General features: G+C 44.2%; 1 protein-coding gene across 1 annotated transcript in view; it reads left to right on the forward strand.

Moving 5' to 3' along the window:
- Positions 1 to 19,926, forward strand: part of MAPKAPK3 (MAPK activated protein kinase 3) — a 125,025-nt gene that overhangs the window by 28,597 nt on the left and 76,502 nt on the right. The gene's annotated exons all lie outside the window — the stretch shown is intronic.

A 19,926-nucleotide genomic window follows, 5' to 3' on the forward strand; every position in this document is an offset into this window, starting at 1 on the left:
GCTGAGTTACAGGAATAGCTGCCTCTTCAATACCTGGAAATATTCTTTCTCTCTGCATCACAGCCTAGTTTTAGAGTGCGCCATGTGACATAAAATAAGTTCAAGTTGCTAGTCATCCCCAGGGCTCAATTTTGTCAAGCCTTTATATTAGAGAAAGGATCTGTATGAGGCCTAAAAGGTCCTGTTTATCTCCACAGTGACCTGACTGGCAGTGTGCGTTTCCAGGACATGTTGATAGAAAGTCAGAGGCCGGTTTGGTGTAGCACTCCCATGCAGAGCTCTAGATCAGACTGTAGCAGCTGGCGGACTTCCTGACATCTGCCCCTGATAGCACCCACCCATGTGCACTTTTAAGTCAGTAATAGAAAGTCATCCTACTGACCCACTAGCTTGTGTCTCCCTGCTGTTAGAGAACAAGCAAAAATGAACAGGCCTTTCCATTTTGTTTAGTATGACTTCTCTGAAAACGCTAGAAGGAGCTTGAAAGAGAGTAAATGTGACACCCAGTTCCCATATTTATTTGTGTGCTTGTAGTTTGGCTGAAAGACAGGAGAGGGAAGTGTGACTGTATGAGACTCCACTTGGGACTCCTTCCTCCTACCCAGTGTGTTGTTGAATGAAGATTTACTCACACTAGTTGGTGAATAAGTTGTCCCAGGGAACAGGATGTGGGTTAGTTCTTTGGGAAGTTTGGCTTTCTGTACAGATCAGTAGGATGGCATGAGACATCCAGGCTCTGCTGAGATGCAGGCAACTTGCATTGTGCCTCACAAATTAACACTTTACAAGGTATGAAACACTTTGGCCTGGGTTGAGCATGTTACTCTGACAGCAGAGATGATAGAAAGGTCTTTTTTCCTTCTTTCTCTCCTTTTTTTTTTTTTTCCCCCCACTAGCAGGAGCATATGCTGCTCATCTTGTTAGCTACTAATAGCCTACGAATTCTGCGTTCCAGCAGTGATGGCACTGTGCCTTAGCCAGGAGATAATAGCCATGTTTTCTGACTCAGTTACAGGTATACAACACCAGCAACAGTACTCATGCAAGAATCACAAAGTCAAGTACTAGTTTGAGAGTCTTACAAGAAGGAAAGATACCAAATGTTCCCCAGGTTTAAGCTCTCAGAAGGGAGAAAAAGGAGAGCCTGTAGCACACCTATGTTTGGAGAACAGGAGTAAGAGCATTAGCCTCTGCTTTGGGTGGAGGGAGATGGCTTTGAGAGTCTCAGCAGCAGGGGAATATTATGTGTATTATGTGATGGCGTTTTCCATTTCTTTTTGCCCCCTGTTTATTGACCTACAATCTTTGGCCTTTAAACAAAAAAGTTATAGGATATAATAGAGTGTTGAATTTATATTAGGAGTGGTGTAAACTTACTGTGACGGCTATAACTGTATCTTAAAAGGCTGCTTTAGCAGGAGAAGCTGACCTACCACAGCTAGTTCTACCGCAGGCCTCTCTTCCCCTGTACTCCCACAGGGTAGCTCGTGTTTTGGGGCAGGCAGTCAGGTAGATGTGAAGGGCAAAGAATGGCTTGTATGTGCCCAAGTCTCATGTCTAGGCTAACTTCGGAGAACAATCAGTTTGGCTCTAGCTGTCTCAAGTTCAGACAGAATCATAGAATGGTTTGGGTTGGAACGGACCTTAAAGATCATCTAGTTCCACCCTGTCCTGCCATGGGCAGGGACACCTTCCACTAGGTGGAAGGATTTTGTAATAGCACCTGGTCTCATTCTTCCTTCCCCCTCTGATATCCCTGAGTACTGTCCTGGAACACTGGGAGTTCATCTCTGCAAGGATTTTCTCCGAATACATCTGATAATAGTTTAAAAAGTAGCTTTACAGACTTGTATTATGCTTATGGAAAGAGTCCTTGCTTGGCAGCTCTTGCAATCTAAATAACGCAAGATAAAACCACAAGAGATAAAACATGGGGCATGAATCGAAGGAAAGGTTAGCTAGAGGACAATTTAGACGTAGAACAATTTAGATATACTGAAGCTTTTTTTTTTTTTTTTTCTCTGGAAAGGTTGAAATTAGTAATGTGGGGAAAGGATTTTCCTTGGAGGCTTGCGTTGAGTTTGCAGATCTGGCCAGAGTAGAGCCCTTTGCCCAGCTGCTTCCATGCCTCGGTCTGCTAAACCTGCAAAAGGGGAAAGTCTGCGCAGCAAACAAAAGGCAGCTTTGACGTCAAGACCTGGGACCGTTGCCCTGACACTGGGAGGTGGAGCGCAGAAAGGAATCTGCAGCTAATAGGCTCTGGACTGGAGTGCACTTTGGCAGAGGGACAGCTACTACCCCTTCTTTCCAGGAATAATATTGTTTATTTCTATCTCACTCTCTCTGGCTAAAGTTACCCTAGTCAGGTTTCACTTCACCTGTCTCTGCCATAAAGTCATCAGAGCCCAGGAAGAAACTAATCTGCAGACTCCCCGTTCTCCATACCCTCTTCCCCAAAGAGCTACACTGCATTTTTGTTTTGTTTCTTTGCTTTGACAAGTTCATGACTGCGACTTTCTCTTCTTGAAGCTTTAGCTGGTACAATTTAATAAACACACACACATGCAGTTTGCTGGGTTTGCATGTGGCTGCACACATACATGTAGATGTTCAAGTAAGTAAGTAATCATTCCTGCCTGCTAAGAAGGAAGGATCTCTGCAGCTGTGTGTATGTACATAGAATTCACTGTGTTAACAGTAGCGGATATTTCTAGTTTGCGCAAATGGCTCTGTCCTGTGGATGAAAGCTTTGTTCTGGGAAGTTTCAAAATGTTGCAATGCCATGGAGTAGCAACCTGAAGTTCAGTGGATTTGTTACATGGTTTTGATTGGCTCTGGATTTGTTAAAAAAGGCACTATTTTTACATCAGTTTCAGGTTGCCAGCCTTTCCTGGGCAGACTTTGCAAACTGTTGAGTCATGGACCAAACCTTTAGTAAACTGTCCCGTATTTTCTGTTTTATTCATCTTTCCTAGCTCTGCAGTTCAGGTCAGTGTGTATTTGCCTCCTGTGCACTTATGAACACTGTGCAGCCTTTGAAAGTTTAGGAGTTGAATCCCAGCCTCTGGACAGGATGGCAAACACACTCTCAGGTGTAACTGTATTTGGCTCCATATGATCCAGGAGGAGATGAAGGGAAACTTTCTGACCAGCTTTGGAAAGCTTCAATCAGTAAATCAAATGCAAGTTTGTCTCAGAGTCCTACAAGTTGTAATGCGTGATCACTTGTTCTTTAGGTTGGCTGCAGGGAGCAACCTGTAAATAAGCGTTCCCAACACTGCGCAGGGCAATACTGCTACTCAGACTCTTATAGTTACAGACTTTTTCACCAGCTCTTATTTAACCCTACTGAGATTTAAGATTTTCTATGAGATATCAATGGTGTAAGAATTTATAGCTCTTTTTGGTTTGAGATTTTTGAGTTAAATTCACCCCTTTAAAATACATGAGTTAATTTTTTCCATTCACGGTCAGTTACTCCAAATTGTCCCTGGTGAGATCTGAGTTGCTTTGTTATGTTGGTGGTCATTTGGTTCCTCCTCCCACCTCAAATTCAAGCATTAAAATCATGGACATTATGTAAAAAAAAAAAAACCAAACAAAAGTTTAAACTGAGTGTTCAGCAGCTCCTCAAATAGGAAGATTTAAATGGGTTGTTTTTCCTTCTAGTTCCTAGTACAAGCCTGTTGCTCTCATCTTACAGCATGCACTTGACGATCTGCAAGTTTTCAAGATTGGTTCAGAGCTGTCTCCACTTCTCTCCGTACTTCCCTAATCTGAATTCCTCATTGTGTATGTGTTGTAAGAGTTTCTTTGTGTGTCATTCTACACAGAAGCCAGATCCTAAGAAAGAGTAAAAAGCTTCTTTTTAAAAAATTAGTTTCCTCTTATAATCTCTTGCCCCTGCTGTATGATCGGGTGGTTGGCAGATGAGCGATTCTGCTCTTGTCTTGTCTGATTTCCTGGAAGAGCCTGGCTGCTGGCTGAAGTGACCGCAGGAAGGAGGATGGGAGGGACTGCCTTGCAAAAAAAGCTGGTGACAAATGAATGTTAATGGAGAAGAAAGAGTTCTTGGATCTAGTTTAATTTCCCCAGCCTTCCAAAGAAAGGGAGGAGAATGAATGCAGCTCTCCAACGCTGCACTGTTCCAGCTGCCTTCTGCCCTTCCAGATAGGCACTAGCTCAGTGTTTCCATGTTGAGCAACAGAGAAGATGCTCCACTCTGGACCTAGAGCATCTTAACGCTTTAGATTATACCGTGGTTTCTCGCTCTATTTCCCACTGCATTTTAATTAGAGCTTATATTATGTTGTTACTTAGAGCCTTTGTCATCTCTTTAGACTGCACTGTGAGAAGAGAAGGCACCACCCAGATGTTTCAGCAGCGGAGGAAGGAAAGGTGGGGCACTTGGAGACACAGGAGAGGACTTGAAAGATGAGCACACTGGCTGGGTGCTTGTGATAAACTGATTGGCAGTGAAGTAATTAGCACTGGCATGCTGCCGTGAGAATTGATGCAATTTGCTTGGATCAGGCTTTCAAGGTTTTTTGCCCAAGTCCTGGTCCTAGCAACCCCACTGGTGAACTGAAGTTTGTCACAACAGAGGGGAAACTGGTGTGATAAATCATATGGCTGCCCAGCTATGATAGTTGTAACTGGGGGATGAAAACAGGCAAGTGGAGAATTTCTGAGTATTGATAAGGCAAATCCTGGCAATTGAAACCCTGTTTGGAAACCAGCTCTGTGGGACCTGGCTTTGCATTTTATGCCAGCTGGGCAGAAATACTGGTGGTGTGATATACACATCATTGCTGGTGATGTGTATAGAACTAAGGCCTGAGAGGGGAGCCTGTGACACAAGTGGTTTGCTGGAAAAATGCAGCAGTTACCTTAGCGGTGGCTGAAGAAGTTAACTGAGAAATGGTCTATGTCTGTTTGGACAGACTTTCATTTGGTTTTGTGCTCAAACTCTGAGAATTTGGAAGAAATAGGGAGAGGCATGGAGAACAGCAAGAAAGGGAAAGACACTTTTTGTTAGTTTTTTTAAAATATTTTTTTAAGTCATGCAGTGGTATGAGGTCAGGCAAATGACTGACTCTGTTTGCAGTGGCTGTTCCTTTTAGTTTAGAACATGTTTGTGCACTGATGTTGGGACTGGAAAAAAATGGGCAAATAATTGGGGGCAATAAAGAATTTTGGAACTTCTCTGTGAAAAATGGGTACAGTGAGAAGGGAATGCGTGATAAAAGAATTAAGAAGCTGAGGGAATCTGTGAAGTCTAGAAATCAACCGAGAAGCTACTTTTAAAAAGGAATGAGTGGAAACAATGCAGGGGGCAAAAAGGGTGAAAACAGCCACTGTGAAAGAAGAGAGTGAGTAGAATATAGCCTGAATAAAACAGGGGGAAAGAAAACAGCAAAAGTGTGTGAATTGGTATGGTTTTTACATTTGGTTCCGTATTTTGTTGAATTTCCATGGCACCAGCTAATGTCAGACTGCTTACTCCTTTCTGTTCTTTACATTGTGTGTAAACGTGTGGGAGCTTTTTTGAAAACTGCAGGGCGTAAAGTACAACTGGGGTCACATTGACCTCAGTGAATATTCACAGCATCTTGCTGTCCTTGGCAGGGCTGTGAAGGGCTGGTTGGAATGTGAGCAGCTCCATCCTCTGTGCTGGGGGCAAGTTCTTCACTGGCTCATCAGGAATTCAGGGGGTAGTTCCTAAAGCCTACTGCAGACCTGCTTTTCTCTCCTAGATTCTTCCTTTCTTACACCTCCATCACACAGGACATAGTGTAAGAGGCAGGTGTCATAGTGTAGTATGGTGTCATAATGAGTGAGTTTAATCACCATCTTGAGGATTAGGTATCATTTATATTTTGATGGCAGCAGAAACAGTATGTCCAGAACAAAGAAGTAAGGAAGGAACGTCTTGTTCAGCTGATCAGCTGTTCTCTGAGAAAAGGTGGAAGCTCTGCGGTCCTGTCGTAGGCAAGACAAAGCAGCAGCACAATTAAAGTTGTGGAGAAGGAATTAAGGACAACCGTTTCTCAGACTTGAGTACAGCTGCGTGTGCAAATTGGCAGCAGTGATGGTACACTCTGTATTAAGAGGTCAGTACACGAAGGGAGGATTATGTACTCTGTGCAGTTTTGCATTGCCTAGAGGGTAGAATCACATCTGTTTTGTTTTTCTTCTATTTTGCTGCTGGGATTCAAAACTTCACTGTTTTGGCTAGTGGAATTAGAGTGAAGAGTGAGGATAAAAAATAGTTAGTTTTCTAAATGGTTTCCTTGGAATGCTTCCTACATCTTTCTTCTCTCATATCAGTAAAATCACCCAACCTGCTTTGCCTGAGAGTTAATTTAGTTATATTGTCTATAAATTAATAGCAGTTTGAGTCACAGCAACTGTAACTTAAATAGCAGGTTTAAGACATTTTCTATGAAGCTATACGCTTATTAGAAATACTATGTTTGTACCAGATATATCATACACTGATACTTAATAGGTAGGTTTCTACTAGGCTTGTTGTAGTAGAGCTGAGGAGGCCCAGCTGTCACCTTCTGCAAAGAATTGTCCTTAAAGCTGTTGCCCAGCTTGTTTGATGCTGTTCTCCTGCCACTCAAAAGGGGATTTCTGCTTATATAATGTTGGTGCAGTCAGAGGGCAGTTAAGAACATGGTTAACCTTTTCACGTATCTGCCATCTGGGGAGAGTTTAGGATCTGTTGTGCTGCAGTCTCAGTTTTAGAGATGATTACTCAAGGAAGCTGCTTGGAATTTTAACAGGAGGAGTTAAATTAGGAAGGAGTGAATATAACTCAGTATGTAGGTGGGAGGAGGAAGAGCATCACCTGTCAACCCCCACCCAAGGCATTCAAAGACTCAGAGAAACTGTTTGCAACTCATCACCTAGGGTACTGGTTGTCAACGCTTTCGACATGGGTAACTCAAAACTTTCCGTCAGAAAGTCCTCCTGACAGTAGGCTTCCTCTAATCAGTCATCTTTCAAGGATGTCAGCAGTAATCCATAGAAACCCCCCAAGTTCTGAGGACTGCAGCTTGAAAACCACTGGTATAAGACAACTTGATGATACCTCCGGTGACATCAAGGTGTTTTTTATGTCTTGTCTTCTTCCCTTTCTGTGTGAGAAAGGGGCTTGGATCTGAGGGAAGTCAGACTCTGCATTCCCATGTGGTCACTGTAGTCACTGTGCTGCTGGGTCAAAGCCAGTGCAGGTTTGTCCAGAGACAGTGTTGGTGGGATTTCAGCATCAGCTCATGTCTTTCCCTGTCCAGCATGTTCTGATCTCTGGAGGTGTCTCAGGAGTGCAGATTTTTGCCGGCCATTCTCTGCTTCAGTAAGGACAGATGGTTTCCTTTGCAGTTGTTACTTCTGGAAAAGTGAGACCAAGTTGTGGACCAGTGTCAGAGGCTCCCAGTCCTCTTGTTTTCTGACTGTTTCTGTGGTCACTACAAACAGAAAAAAGACTGTCTACCAAATAGACCATGGAGTTTGGGGATGTGGAGAGTAGGACAGTCCGCCTTTTGGATAGTGTACATGCTTGATGGCCTGTTTTTACAAACCACAGCGCAGGGTGTGTAAGTACGTGAAGTTCCAGTCTGTTGAGGTTTCCAGATAAAGTAAGCTGATAAGCCATGCCAGTGGTTTTTTTGGGTCCCATGGAAAAGGCAGCATTGCACATGACTGACTGCAGTTTCTGCCCACCTGTTTAAACTAATACATGAACACAGTAGCCCCAGGTATGCGGTCGGTAGTAACAGAATTGATAGAATTCTTCCGCACAGATCAGTGTGAGTAAATCCCTGCATGTGCCTGACTTGTCTGTGATTGGTGGCTCAAGAGGAACAGTAATATGTTCTGGGAACATTGTAAAGTCTAGATTGTGACATTTTCTTCTTTTTCCTCATGTGTGTAATAAATATTTTTTTAAAAAGCTGTTGAGAAGGATGTGGAATAAGACTGAAAGCCTTCTCTCTTCCAGAAGCCCCACGCCAATATATGTAAACAGCAGTAAATACAGTAAATATTTTTCATTGCAACTGTCACACTTGGTTTAAGATCTCGAAGGTGAAAGTCCATAGTAAACCTTCTGTGTTACCCAAATATGCTTCTTTGACCTTATGAAAACCAAATAAACACACTGTATTGTGGCCTTGGGGACAGGCCAGGAAAAACTCTGTAAATGGAGCAATATCATCACCTTTCATTGCAGTGCAGATGATTGAAAGAAAAATGTGTGCTGTCAGAGCAGGGAAACCCATTTAGTTTATTTACTTTCTTTCAGCTCCTAATTTTCATCCACTGTGTTCTGGGTTTTTCTGGCTGTTATTTTTCAGCCTGGTGCTCAGAGAGCTTCCTTCTGAAAACCCTAAGTCTGTCTATAGCTAAAAGCTGTGCTAAGGAGAAGCCAGACTGTGGGCCAAATTCTTTCTCCATCACCTTGGCACAGTTTTCTTGAAGCAAGAGAAATTGCATGTGATTAGCTAAGAAAAGAATTTGGTCCCAGACATGTCTGGCTCACACTATAGACATCTATTCCCTAGAAATACATTTTATAGCTAGGTGTGTGATGGGCTGTACACACAGCTGCTTAGAGCGGAGTTAGGAGCTGAGGTGAGAGAGCCATGACGTAGAAAAGCAGTTATATAAAATGAGCACACTGTCAGAAGCATGATGACAGGAGTGCACTAGCATGCAGCCTTTGTACACGCCGCCATACAGGGAGCTGGTAATGGAGATCATTCCCAGCGTATTCGGCACGTGTTAGGCTTAGACTAGTTTAAACCTCACTGTTGTGTGGCCAATTTCCTTCTTAGTAATATTAGTTACCGCTGATGTTTCTTGATATAATGTGTGCTGATGCTTGGAAAGGAGTTTCAGTGTGATACCTAGGTATGGCTGCCACCTCTTGCAGAGCCGTTTTCAAATCCAGGAGCTAGAATTACTGAAAGCAAACCCGAGATATGGCAGGAGCAGGGAGGCAGTGCTGGGCAGGGGAGCTGGGGAAGAGGTGGGAGCTGCTGCTGCCAGCTGACAGTCCAGACAGGCTGCAGCTGGGCTCATCCCCGCACTTCCCAGCACTGAAAAAGAAGGTAAAAATAATCCTCCTGGGATTCACATGAAAAAGGAGAGAGGAATGTCTGGACAGCTGAAGGGTCTGTGCAATGGAGCCTCTTCCCTGTCATCCTTCCTCCCCCTCCTCTGCTCCTCTCCCCCCTCTGCCCCCCCAGCCCCAGGGGGTGAGCAAAGCCCCAGCAGTTCTAGGAAGAGCTTGAGCCGAGTCAGCAGCCGCCAGTTCCAGGAACTGCGGCCCCGGGCCCCACGGGACGCTTCAGGGAATTCTCGCTGCCATTCCAAGGATGGCAAAAGAGCTCGTCCGCTGACCTGGGGCTCCCCAGCGGCAGGGGGCAAAAGTTTGGAGTCACGTCATGGGACTGGGAAAATTACCAGAGACACAAGGGCCTGGAGATTTATGCCCCGCTCAGAACTGTACTACAGTAACTTGTTTGGCTTCTTGGGGGAGAGAGAAAGAATTTGCTACACAGGAGATACCAGTAGTGACCACAGGAATTTAGAAAAGGGATATGGAGTTAAAAGGTCAAAATTTCCCGCCATCAGTCATCATCTCCTTGGTAGGAGTTGGAGAGGATGCCAGAAGCTCAGACAGAGATTTCAAGACCCTGAAACCTCCCACAACCACATGACCTTGAATAAATGAAACGAGAAGCAGCAAATCGATGTTGAGCCTGGTTTGTGCTGCTGTCCTGCACTTTCTGCCTCCCAGTGCCATGGCTCTTATTAGCTGTTTGCCTGTTCTGAGTTCAGGCTTGCTGCATGTTCCCTCCTTCCAAAGCAGGAGATGATGGGAACTTTTCTCCCAAGCCCTGCAGAGCTTCTAAGAAAAATACTCAACATGACGCTGACAAATTAATGTTATTCTTACTGCCCATTTACAAGATAAAATTATTTCGCATGCTGCTGGCAGCCTGGGAGGAGTGAATTTCTCACAGCACTGGACTTTTCTACATTTTCTACATATGGTTACTGAGTTGTTCTGGGCTGACTTCAAATTAGCAGAGATTTGAGGGGAGCACATGTTGAACTTGGATATTGTCTTCCAAGATACTTTTGTAAGTCACTGTAGCAATGCTGAGGGCTGCAGATAGTGCCTGCTTTTTCTGATTTTGTGCAGTGGACACATGGAAGCGTTGCTTTCCTGGAAGAGGTTGTCTAACCCACTGTTGTTCAAAGAGAGGAGGCAGAGAGTCACGTTTTCTCACCTTCTCCTAGGCCAGACCAGACAAGTCCCTTAGGCCTTGACATCATCAGTGTCATCAGTTTTATTGGGATATTATCATTCTGCACACTATTTTGCATCTAGTCCTACTCTTTGAAAAGTCCTGTGAACTGTGTTCCAACTCTGCCCTTGAGTTTTGCTTCTCTTTTTTGATTTGAGCTGATAACCGCAGCTCTGTCACATTGTGCTTCAGCCAGCAAGTGAGTTGTCTTCTGGGTTTGTTCATTTAATGCCATCATCTTTCCCCCTAGACATCATAGCAGATTGTTTCTTTGCTTTTACATTAATGCCTTTCTAGGGTATCAGTCAGCCCCCAAACCTCTTTCTTCCTGTGTATTTATTGTGATTCTGCTTCTAGTGTTTGATCAGACTGTCTGGTACTGCTTTTGAGCCTTTCCTCTTCTCCATTTTTTTGGTTTTTTTTCCTGTGTATTTTTCCATTGTGGAGAAACTTTCATAAAATGAGAGCTAGCAAAATCTTTTCAGCTGACATATGCCCTTGATTTGGGAAGAAGCACATGCTCGTGTTTGGTGGGGGAGGCAGCTGTTCTTGCTCTTCATGTGAAAGACCTTAATGGATTCACAGGATTATGCTGCTGGGGTAGCAGTTCCATCAAAGCCATAGCAACTCCCTTGTTGCCTTTCATTTTCTTAGTCTATTAGATGTGTTTGGTTTCTATGAACAACTAATTAAAATTCAGAAGAGTAGCTCTTTATTAGGGTTTTATTAACATTTAATTTGCTTTTCAGTTTTTGGTAGGAGCTCAAAAGGCTTAGCTCTTTCCTAGAAAGATAACAAAAGAGTTGCAGTGCTGTGCTAGGATAATCTCCCTCTAATAACTTTGTGTGCTTTGCGAAGATGAGGGCAGAGACCCCTGCCATGGGGGTATGTGAAAGGAAGGTGCAGTGGGAGTGTGCACACCATGGCCACACCACAACCTGGGCATCTCCTGGTGCCTCAGGCAGGAGCAGCTCTGCTGGCTGCTCTGGGGGCATCCTGCCTGCCCGTGGTGTGGAGGGGGTCCTGCACGCTTCTTGCTCACCTGGAAGCATCTGAAATTCTGAATTCTGACTCTCCAGAGTCCACCCTCCCTCAACCCATCTCCCTGTACCTGATGCTTCCTCCTTGTTTTGCTTTTATACACAAGGGTGAATGCTTAGTGGAGAGGGATTCCTCATCACAGCTTCTTCATGGTCTCCTGAGTTTTTGCTGGTGTGTAGTTGATGCAGGCTCTGGTGAATGAGAGTGCACACACTTAGCTTATCTTTCAAAGATTGCCTGTAGACTCTTAATCTGGAATTTTCCTTTTTCTTCTAACATGTTCGCTTTCTTTTTAGTTACCTTTCTGTGCAAAGTCCTTGAGGGACTGGGAGAGCAATGTATTCGGGTTGTTTGTAGATGCTCTGCTTTAATGGAGTTATTCCGAGGCCTTTTAGGGTATCTTCACTGTGCCTGAATGTAGCTAGAACAGCGTAAGTAGCTTTTTCTTTCATGTCTATTTTTCCCTCCTTCACCAAATATTGTCCTTTTGGATGCAGGCACATGTTTAAAATATACAGGACTCCTTCTTGGTTTTGTGATTTGTTGTTTTGCTGCAGCAAAGAGACGGGATGGCGCTGAGGAAAGCCAAGAAATTCTATACCAAGTTAAAAGAAAATAAATCTTTATTGCTTTTCTCTCTTTCCATTGCTTCAACTGGCATAAATAGGTGCAGGTGCCACATGTCATTGTTCACTCAGCTATATGCAATCTCAGCAGCTACTGCTTATGTGGATAGAACCTGCGTTGCAGATGTTACTGCCAAGATAGAGGGGTTTTTGATGACAGGAACTTCTTGCTGCCATCGTAGATCAACAGTAGAGTAGTAGAGCAATTATCATTTTTGTTTGTGAAGTCATGAGTGATTTTTTTGATCCATCCATTCTTGCATTTTCTATTTACTTTCCTTCTAGGAAAGGTATGGTTTGAAGTTTGTGCATAACTTGTTTATTATGTGCGTCTCCAAAAGGTGAAACAAGTCTCAACTTTTCTGTCTGTTAGCTTTCAAACAAGCTGTGCAATGATTCCTCAAAGTAGCTATCGATGAGTTAACTTTTTATGAATTTGTTACCTAATCTGAAGGATAAGGAAGATGTTCAGCTTGCTTTTCCTGTGGGAAACTGGTATCCTAAAACAAACAGATCCTACCTCTCCCTAAACATACAGATATATTGCTATAATACTTTCTTTGTCCTGTCAGAGAAACCCCCTCTTTTCCAGACATTAAATGCATAGTTATTTCCTGCCTAAGCAAGTTTCCTTGCAAGTGATGAGCAATGCCTGGGACTGAGAATCTGAGCATGGCCATGTCCTCTACCACTTGGACTGGCTACCCATGGCACTTTGGCTGACTGAATTGTGCCACATGCTATTTTGGCTCCTAGAGTAAAGCAGCTTTTGCTGGGTGTTCTTTGTGCCACATTGTCAGGCCAAGAGTTGCAGTGGAAAATCCTGCTTGCTGGACTCCATGGAACCTGCAGGCTGACAGCAGGGGCTGGCACAGCAGGGGATAGGAGCAGCTGGAAAGAACTGGGAATAGTTGCAGTGTAATGTTTAAAAACTCTCCCTGTCTCTTTGTGGTGACCTAAGAAGGGTGCAGAAGTCATGAGACTCCCTATTTCATTAGCCATGGGAGACATCTGTCCAATCTGAAACAAGCGCTATCATTGGAAGAGACTTCTCCCTGTGAACCAGCTCTTGGGTGGGCTTTGGGGAAAGCCTGTGCAGGTTTCTTGCTCAGCAGTGGATGGAAAGCTTCCAAAGGTATTCACAGCACCATATGGTTGCAATGTGATCTGGTGCCAATGTATTAATTCCCTCCTGATACTGCATATCTTTCCCTATTTATTTGCCTTCTCACTTATTAGTTTATTCTAGTGTTGCATGAGAGTATCTGGAAGAAGGCTGGAGGGAACAGAGGCAGATGAAAGGTTTAGGAACAAAGCAATATCCTGGAATAATGCATTAGCAGTTGTCTTTATTGGTTCTTCTCAGTCCAAAGAGGATGCTTAAAGCACCTCAAAAGCCACAGTGTAGAGGCCAAATCTGAGCTGGCACAGCCTTCACTAACCCCACAGCTGGAAATACTGAGCCTCTAAAACTGCACATGGGGTGTGTTTGCATGATCTGCATCCTACCAGTAACAGCTGTCTTTGGCAGGAGGATCTACTGGGGCTCCAGCGACACAGCTACGCTGCCTGCAGACCAGTGCAGTGCAGGCTGGTGCCTTTGCAGCTGGATAACCTGCTACAGTGAGAACATCTGCACTGAGCTCTTCTTCCCTGCTCCTAGGTCTTCCTGGGGAGAGCAGCCACATCTGCAGTGGGCCACTTGTGTTTCCTGCTCAGAAATATTAGGAATTTGATAACACTGTTTTCTAGCTACAACTGCTGGAGGAATTTAAATAGAATTCATGAATCTGGCAGCTACACAAGCCTCTGTGTGAATTTACTCCCATAAATAGAAGGTATCAGGGGGACATTGAAGATGTCTCAACCCCGTTCATCCTTCAACTTGATGATTATTTGCCTTTCAGCTGTGCCTGAGCATTTCACCTTGCACAGGACTGGAGATCCTCTGTTCAGATGGGAGAGATGTGCACTTACAGTCAAAGAGCCCAAGACAATATAATGTATAAAAGTGAGCGATAATGTTTGCATCCTGTCCAACCTACATTTACGGATAATGTGTTTCACCTCCCTAAATTCCTTGTGAACACTTCCTAACTTCCAGTTCCAAACTGTAGTTCAGAGGTGCTGTCTGGTAATGAATTGCTGTCTTTGTTTTGTGGGATAGAGATGTACGGAGTAATTCTTCTATATCCTTTAGTGACCTGTGCGTCAATGTGTGGATTAAGGATAAGTTCTAGCCATGATAAAATAACACCTGTGCTGAATTTGGCACATTTTCATAAAGCATTTAGGAAACCTCCGATGAAAAATCTGTAGAAAGCTGATTGCTATAAATAACTGTGGTATGTTGCTATATTTCTATCTATCTTGCCATTGCAGTGAGAGCTGTGGTGTGTATGAGGTTTCAAAGCTTGTTTCCTGCCTGCTCCATCTTTACATCCAAACCTGTGACCTACAGCAGTGAGCAACCTGTTCTCTTTTTAAAGTCTGGAGATATGTTCACATACTGCAAAAAGTCATGTTGCAAAGGTGCTCGAACGGGAGCAAATCTGAGCTTCTGTGTCCATTCAGTACACAGCCATGGTGATGCCAGCTTGGCTCCCGAGAGCAGCATAGCTCTCTGCGGGACCCTGTGTCCCCAGGCTTGTAAAACGGTGGCTGGTGCCTGACAAGTGCCTTCCCATTCAGCCCCACTGTGCTCTGGTCCCTTCTGAGATAGCCTTCCACCTCAGAGTGGGATTGTAAAGAGCCAGGGTGGGACTGAATGGGGTCATCTTGCATATCCCAGTGGTATACCCCTTCGCACTTTTTAGGTCAAAGTATGACTCTCCCAACCTTGCAGTGCTCTGTGTCCTTGAAACATTGGGATTAATTTCAGAACCTCATTGCAGCAGGAAGATAGGTTGCTTTATGAGTTACTACAGTACAGAGAGGGTAGTTGGGGCTCTACAAATAAAGTGTGTGTGCTCAGTGTCCTTGGCCTTACTTCCACCACTTCGGTGTGCTAATCACTGCTAATGGGTTTGCATAGTGAAACAATTCCTGTCACATGGTGAATTCTGAGACATTTTTTTCCCCGCAGCTCACACTGAAAAGTGTGTGTAAAACTACCATCTTGCCACTTTTCCAGGCATTGATCCCCAAACTGAGACACCCCTTTGACAAAATGTAAGGTGCAGGCCAGGTGTGGGTCTTATGTCTCTTTCAGACACCAGGGAAAGTTCATCGTCAGCTTTGTGTGATTCCCTAAACAATATTTCTAGCTGATCCTGTGCCTAGCATCTTGCTCTCTGGGGTTTTTGTGTTTCAAAGAATTTGCCCATAGAGCAAAGCAGTGGGTGTTGGTTGTGTTTTGTTTTTTTTTTTTTTTCTTTTATCTTTTTAATAAAACATGTTCAATTAGCTTCCTTAGAAAAACCTCCCTCAGTGCTCTGATTGGGTGTCTGGCAGAGGAGGGACTGCTGTCAGCATGTCTGAGTTCCTGGAAGAGCTGAAGTGCAATGAAAATGACCCCAGGGAGCAATGGGCTTTCCACAGAAACCTGACAGTCTGGGGGAGGGCTGACGAGAATGGATGGTTTTAAGAGCTCGTTTAGTTTCCTTTCTGCAACCTGACAGAGAAATGGAGGGAGAGACAGTGCTGCACACAGCTTCAATCATATCCTTCATCAGTAGGGCCTTAATGCGTCCTGCAGCATCGTGCATGGTAAAGGCACTGGGCCATCCTTCTGTGGTTTTTCTGTGTGCTGCAGGGCACCCTGCGGACACTGTCAGCATCCTTCTCATTTCTGGAGACCCAAAAGCTCAGCAGATAACTTGTCCACTCCTTATTTACACTATAGATTTTTAATTCTAGATCATATTCCCATTTGTATGATGTTTTCCTTCACCTTTCACTATTTTGCTTGCACTGTACTTGCCTCTGCTTTTAAAGAAACAAACATGAATCGCAAATGTCATAACAGTGATTTGGTCTTTTCCTTGGCTTGTACTTCTGGGCTGATCTGGTGATAGGGCCTGTTCTCATCTCTTTGGACCATTGTCATCCCACAGATGTTCTGGTATTTACAGAATCTTGTATATTCTTTTTATCTGGACCAAATGCCATTTGCCTAGTGTTTGAGAGCATTCAGGGCAGAAGGGAAAAATACCACCTCAGTCCTTACAGCAGATGCCTAAGGGAAGTAACATTAAATGAAAAATCTGCCTATGCTACAATCTGGAAATAAGCCAACAGTGGAAAGGAAAGATCTAGAAGCTTCTTTCCATCCCAGCTTGCTTGCCTTTGAGTTCAGAGAGCAGTGTCCTCTGGGTGCAGCCCGAGATGCGAGCAAGCAGGGGAAGGTGCTCCTGCTTTGGTGCAGTCAGACTGAAACTGCTGTGTAGGAAAATTCATGCACCTGCTTTGCATAAGAGCAGTCTTGATTGCTGTGTGTTGCAGAGCAGGAAGACAGCAAACCTTTGGAGCCTGTGGCTTCAGCTGCCTTGAGTTCAGGAGCTTGTCTTTATCAAGAAGTCAGATTTATAGTGTGCTTGCTGCTCTCCGTAGTCGCAGTCTCTTCCAAGAGGTCGATTTTATGTAACTTACCAACTCACTGAAATGATTTAATTACCTTGTGTCTGAAATGAAGACCAGAACCATGGGAGACTTGGCGCTCTGATGGTGCAGGGTGATGCCGTCCTCCTGCAGGTTCTGCCAGGCTCTGAGCATAGCAAACTATTGCCCTGAAAAGTAACCCACTCAGGATTTATTCCCACTCCTGTAGAGTGTAGGGCGAGCATCATCTCAGACTGCAGCCTCCATTGGCACTAAGATCTAAATTGTTTTCTTGCCTGCACAGGTGGTTCTTCACAGTTTCAGTAGAAGAAAGAGGCATGCTGCTATTGATGCTACGCTTGATCTGTGGATGGGTCCTGCTCAACCATCAGCAAATATAACTCTGCTTCTTGGCTAGTGAAAAGTCAGAAATGGCTCTGCTTTCGTTTTCCACCCTAGGATGTGTGAGCAGCCCAGTAACATGAGTTTCCCCCACTGGCTCCTCCATTCCCACATCAAAGCCATTCCTGGGGCTGTCTGCAGTGGCTGCTGCATGTTGTGGGTGTGACGGCCCTTGCGCACACACTTCCATAGCTTGGGTGGCTTAGCTGGGAGCTGCACCACGTTTGCCACAATAGGGGAGGAAAAGCAAGTCCAAAGTATCGTGCATAGGTTACAGAATATTAGTGCACCATATGGAAGAGGCAGAAAGTACTTTTTCAAGCAGGGGAGGTTGAGCACAATTTAAAAAATATTTTTCCAAGCTCCTTTGGTCTGCTTTGGAGACTCAAAAAAATAAGTGTATGCATAACAAAAGTACTTGACATTTAACAGCATAGGGAAATGAAACAAATCAGATAGGGTGTATGAAGACAGCAGGAGGGAAATGCTCTTTTGTAGTTGGTTTCTTTCCAAGCAAATCATCTTAGTCATCTTCTGTCAAGCAAACACAGGGTGGATTAGGTGTTTGTCGTAAGAAGGGTGTATCTATATGTAATTAGTAACAGAATCCAACTTTCCATGAAAAGCTTATTAGCTGACATGAGGAGTCAAACCTGTTCAGGTACTCTAATGTTACACTGCTCCTGCTAATTCAGAGTGAGTTTCCAAAGAGCAACTGTGATTCATCACAGTCAGCAGCGAGCTACCCACCACCATGATGGGGAAAGGCTGCCTTTAGCACTCCGGCAAGCGGAGTGCGTGTGTTTGTGCAAGAGCAAGAGAAGTACAGGGTGCAAGCTGTCGGCCAAGAGGTCAGGTCGGAGTGTTTTCCATTTGAGGGGGAAAGGACCAAGGGAAGACCTTATATGGTTAGGAGCCCAAGAGACAGCTTTACTCCCCGAGCTTAGAAAGTCAGGATTAGAAACGTGGGTTTTTTCTCTGCTTGGGGATATGCAGTTGATTGCCCTAGGGACAAGAGAAAAGATTTAGTTAAGTCACTTGTGCTTTCCTTTATCGTCCTACCAATTTGATGGACTTATCTCTTCTCTGGCAGCGCAGGGAAGAAGGGAGGTTGGGCTACTTACTTACAAACAGATCTCACTCAGATTTGAGGCAGCATTGCAGAGGGCAAAAAAAAGTCACCTTTGTACAGAATAGCTTTGGGCCTGACTTTCTTTTTGTTAAGGTTACTTGTATCGATTTGACCTCAGCAGAGGCGGTAGCGCAGAGAACCAGCCCCTTTGTGTGCTCGCTGTAATAATTTCTCCAGAATTGTTTTTGAGGTTGTTTTTAAATTGCATTGCAGGAGGCTCTTCAGGCTTGGGTAGAGCCGCATTAATTTTGGTGACGGGCTTTTTGCCCATTGTTCGTAAAGGGCACTCCCGTTGCGGCGGTTCCCAGCCGGGCGTGTGGCCCAGGGCTCTGCATGAGGATTCGAGCTGAGGTTTTAGGCCTGAGAAGGAAATCCAGGGGACTTGAGCTCAGTTTGGTCCCCTGTGCCCCTCACCCAGGGGACCTCCCCAAGCCACCCTTGTCTCTGTGCCACCATGAGTAAATCCACGGACCAAACTCAAAGTGTTGATGTAGTCCTGGGGATAAAGGAATGATTTGAACAACTTGGTTTTGGGTCGTTCAAAGGATTTTCAGTAAGGTGCAATGGACTACTTTTAGCTTAAGATAGCAGTAGGGACTGCCTGATGGCTAGAATGACTGGTTTAAGTGAACACAGCTATGGTCTGTCTGTTTTGAAGTTGATGTTGAAGAAATGACCTACTTTCTGCAGAGAGAGCTGTCATTTTAAAACAGATTAAATTGTTACTTGGTAACTGTATAGGGTTTGAAGTACCTTTAATAGTCCCACTTTGTCCTCAGCTACTGAATTTTGTATCTGCCTTTGTGTGTCTCAAGGTCAGGCTGGTCACCACTAATAATTTTGTATCACTCTGATATTTTCTGCTGATGTGGAAGCAGATTACCAGTTCAGGGAACAGAAAGGAGGAATGATATGAAAAATCCGCTCATCCAGGCACTTCTGTCAAGTACCATGTAGGAGACGTACGTTTGGTCCTTGTGTCCTCGACCTTGTAGTTCCTGCCTCCCCACTGGAGGTCATGAAGAGGACACACAAAGCCCCAACATCTCTCTGCCTCAGAGGAGCAGAAGAGGAAATTTCCTTTATCTGCCAGTTTTCCTTACGTTCCCTGAACGTGCACATTGTTCAACTGGGAAAGGAGGAAAAAAAGAAGAAGAAAAAAATGTTGCTGGTGTTCATAGATTTAAATAATCAAATTTAAAAAAAAAAAATATCCAGAGACTTTTCTATGCAGATTGTTGATGTCTTTTCCATTTCACTGTTAGAAAGTATCCCAGCCATGATTCTTTCAGGATAGGGGACAAGTTAAGAGGTTTGTGTCCATGGAGTAAGGCTTCAGAACACGTTCCATGTTGATTTTTAACAGAATCATCTCAGCATACGTACTGATCCTGAGGTTTAAAAACTGGGGCTGGAAGCTGAAGCTGAAGAGGGCCGATGTGAATAATATTTGGTCACTAGCATTCTTCACACACATGTATGATTTTAGGGGTGTCTTTCACAGTAAGGAGCTGGGCTCTTTCTTTGGCAATGGTTCCAACTGACATGAATGCCTGATGACAGAGATGGTAAAGGGCCCGTTTTCTCCCCTTTTCCTTTGGCTGATACCATAACATATAAATCTCATTTGACTTCATCTCTCTTTGCATCAAACAGCCATCTCTACAAGGCAAAAGATACATGAAAAATCAGTGTTCCCTGACATAATTTGAAGTGTTTCCTTTTGTAGGCTTTAATTATCAATTGCCTCCAAAACAGCACTGCTGTACTGATTATATCAGCCATAGGAAGGCTTGAGGGCAAGGGTAAAAAAAATAATTCCTTTATACTTTGGTTTCCTATGATATCGTCTTTTGAAGTG

This window comes from Strix aluco, chromosome 11 (genome assembly GCF_031877795.1).
Source record: "Strix aluco isolate bStrAlu1 chromosome 11, bStrAlu1.hap1, whole genome shotgun sequence".
Lineage (NCBI taxonomy): Eukaryota > Metazoa > Chordata > Aves > Strigiformes > Strigidae > Strix > Strix aluco.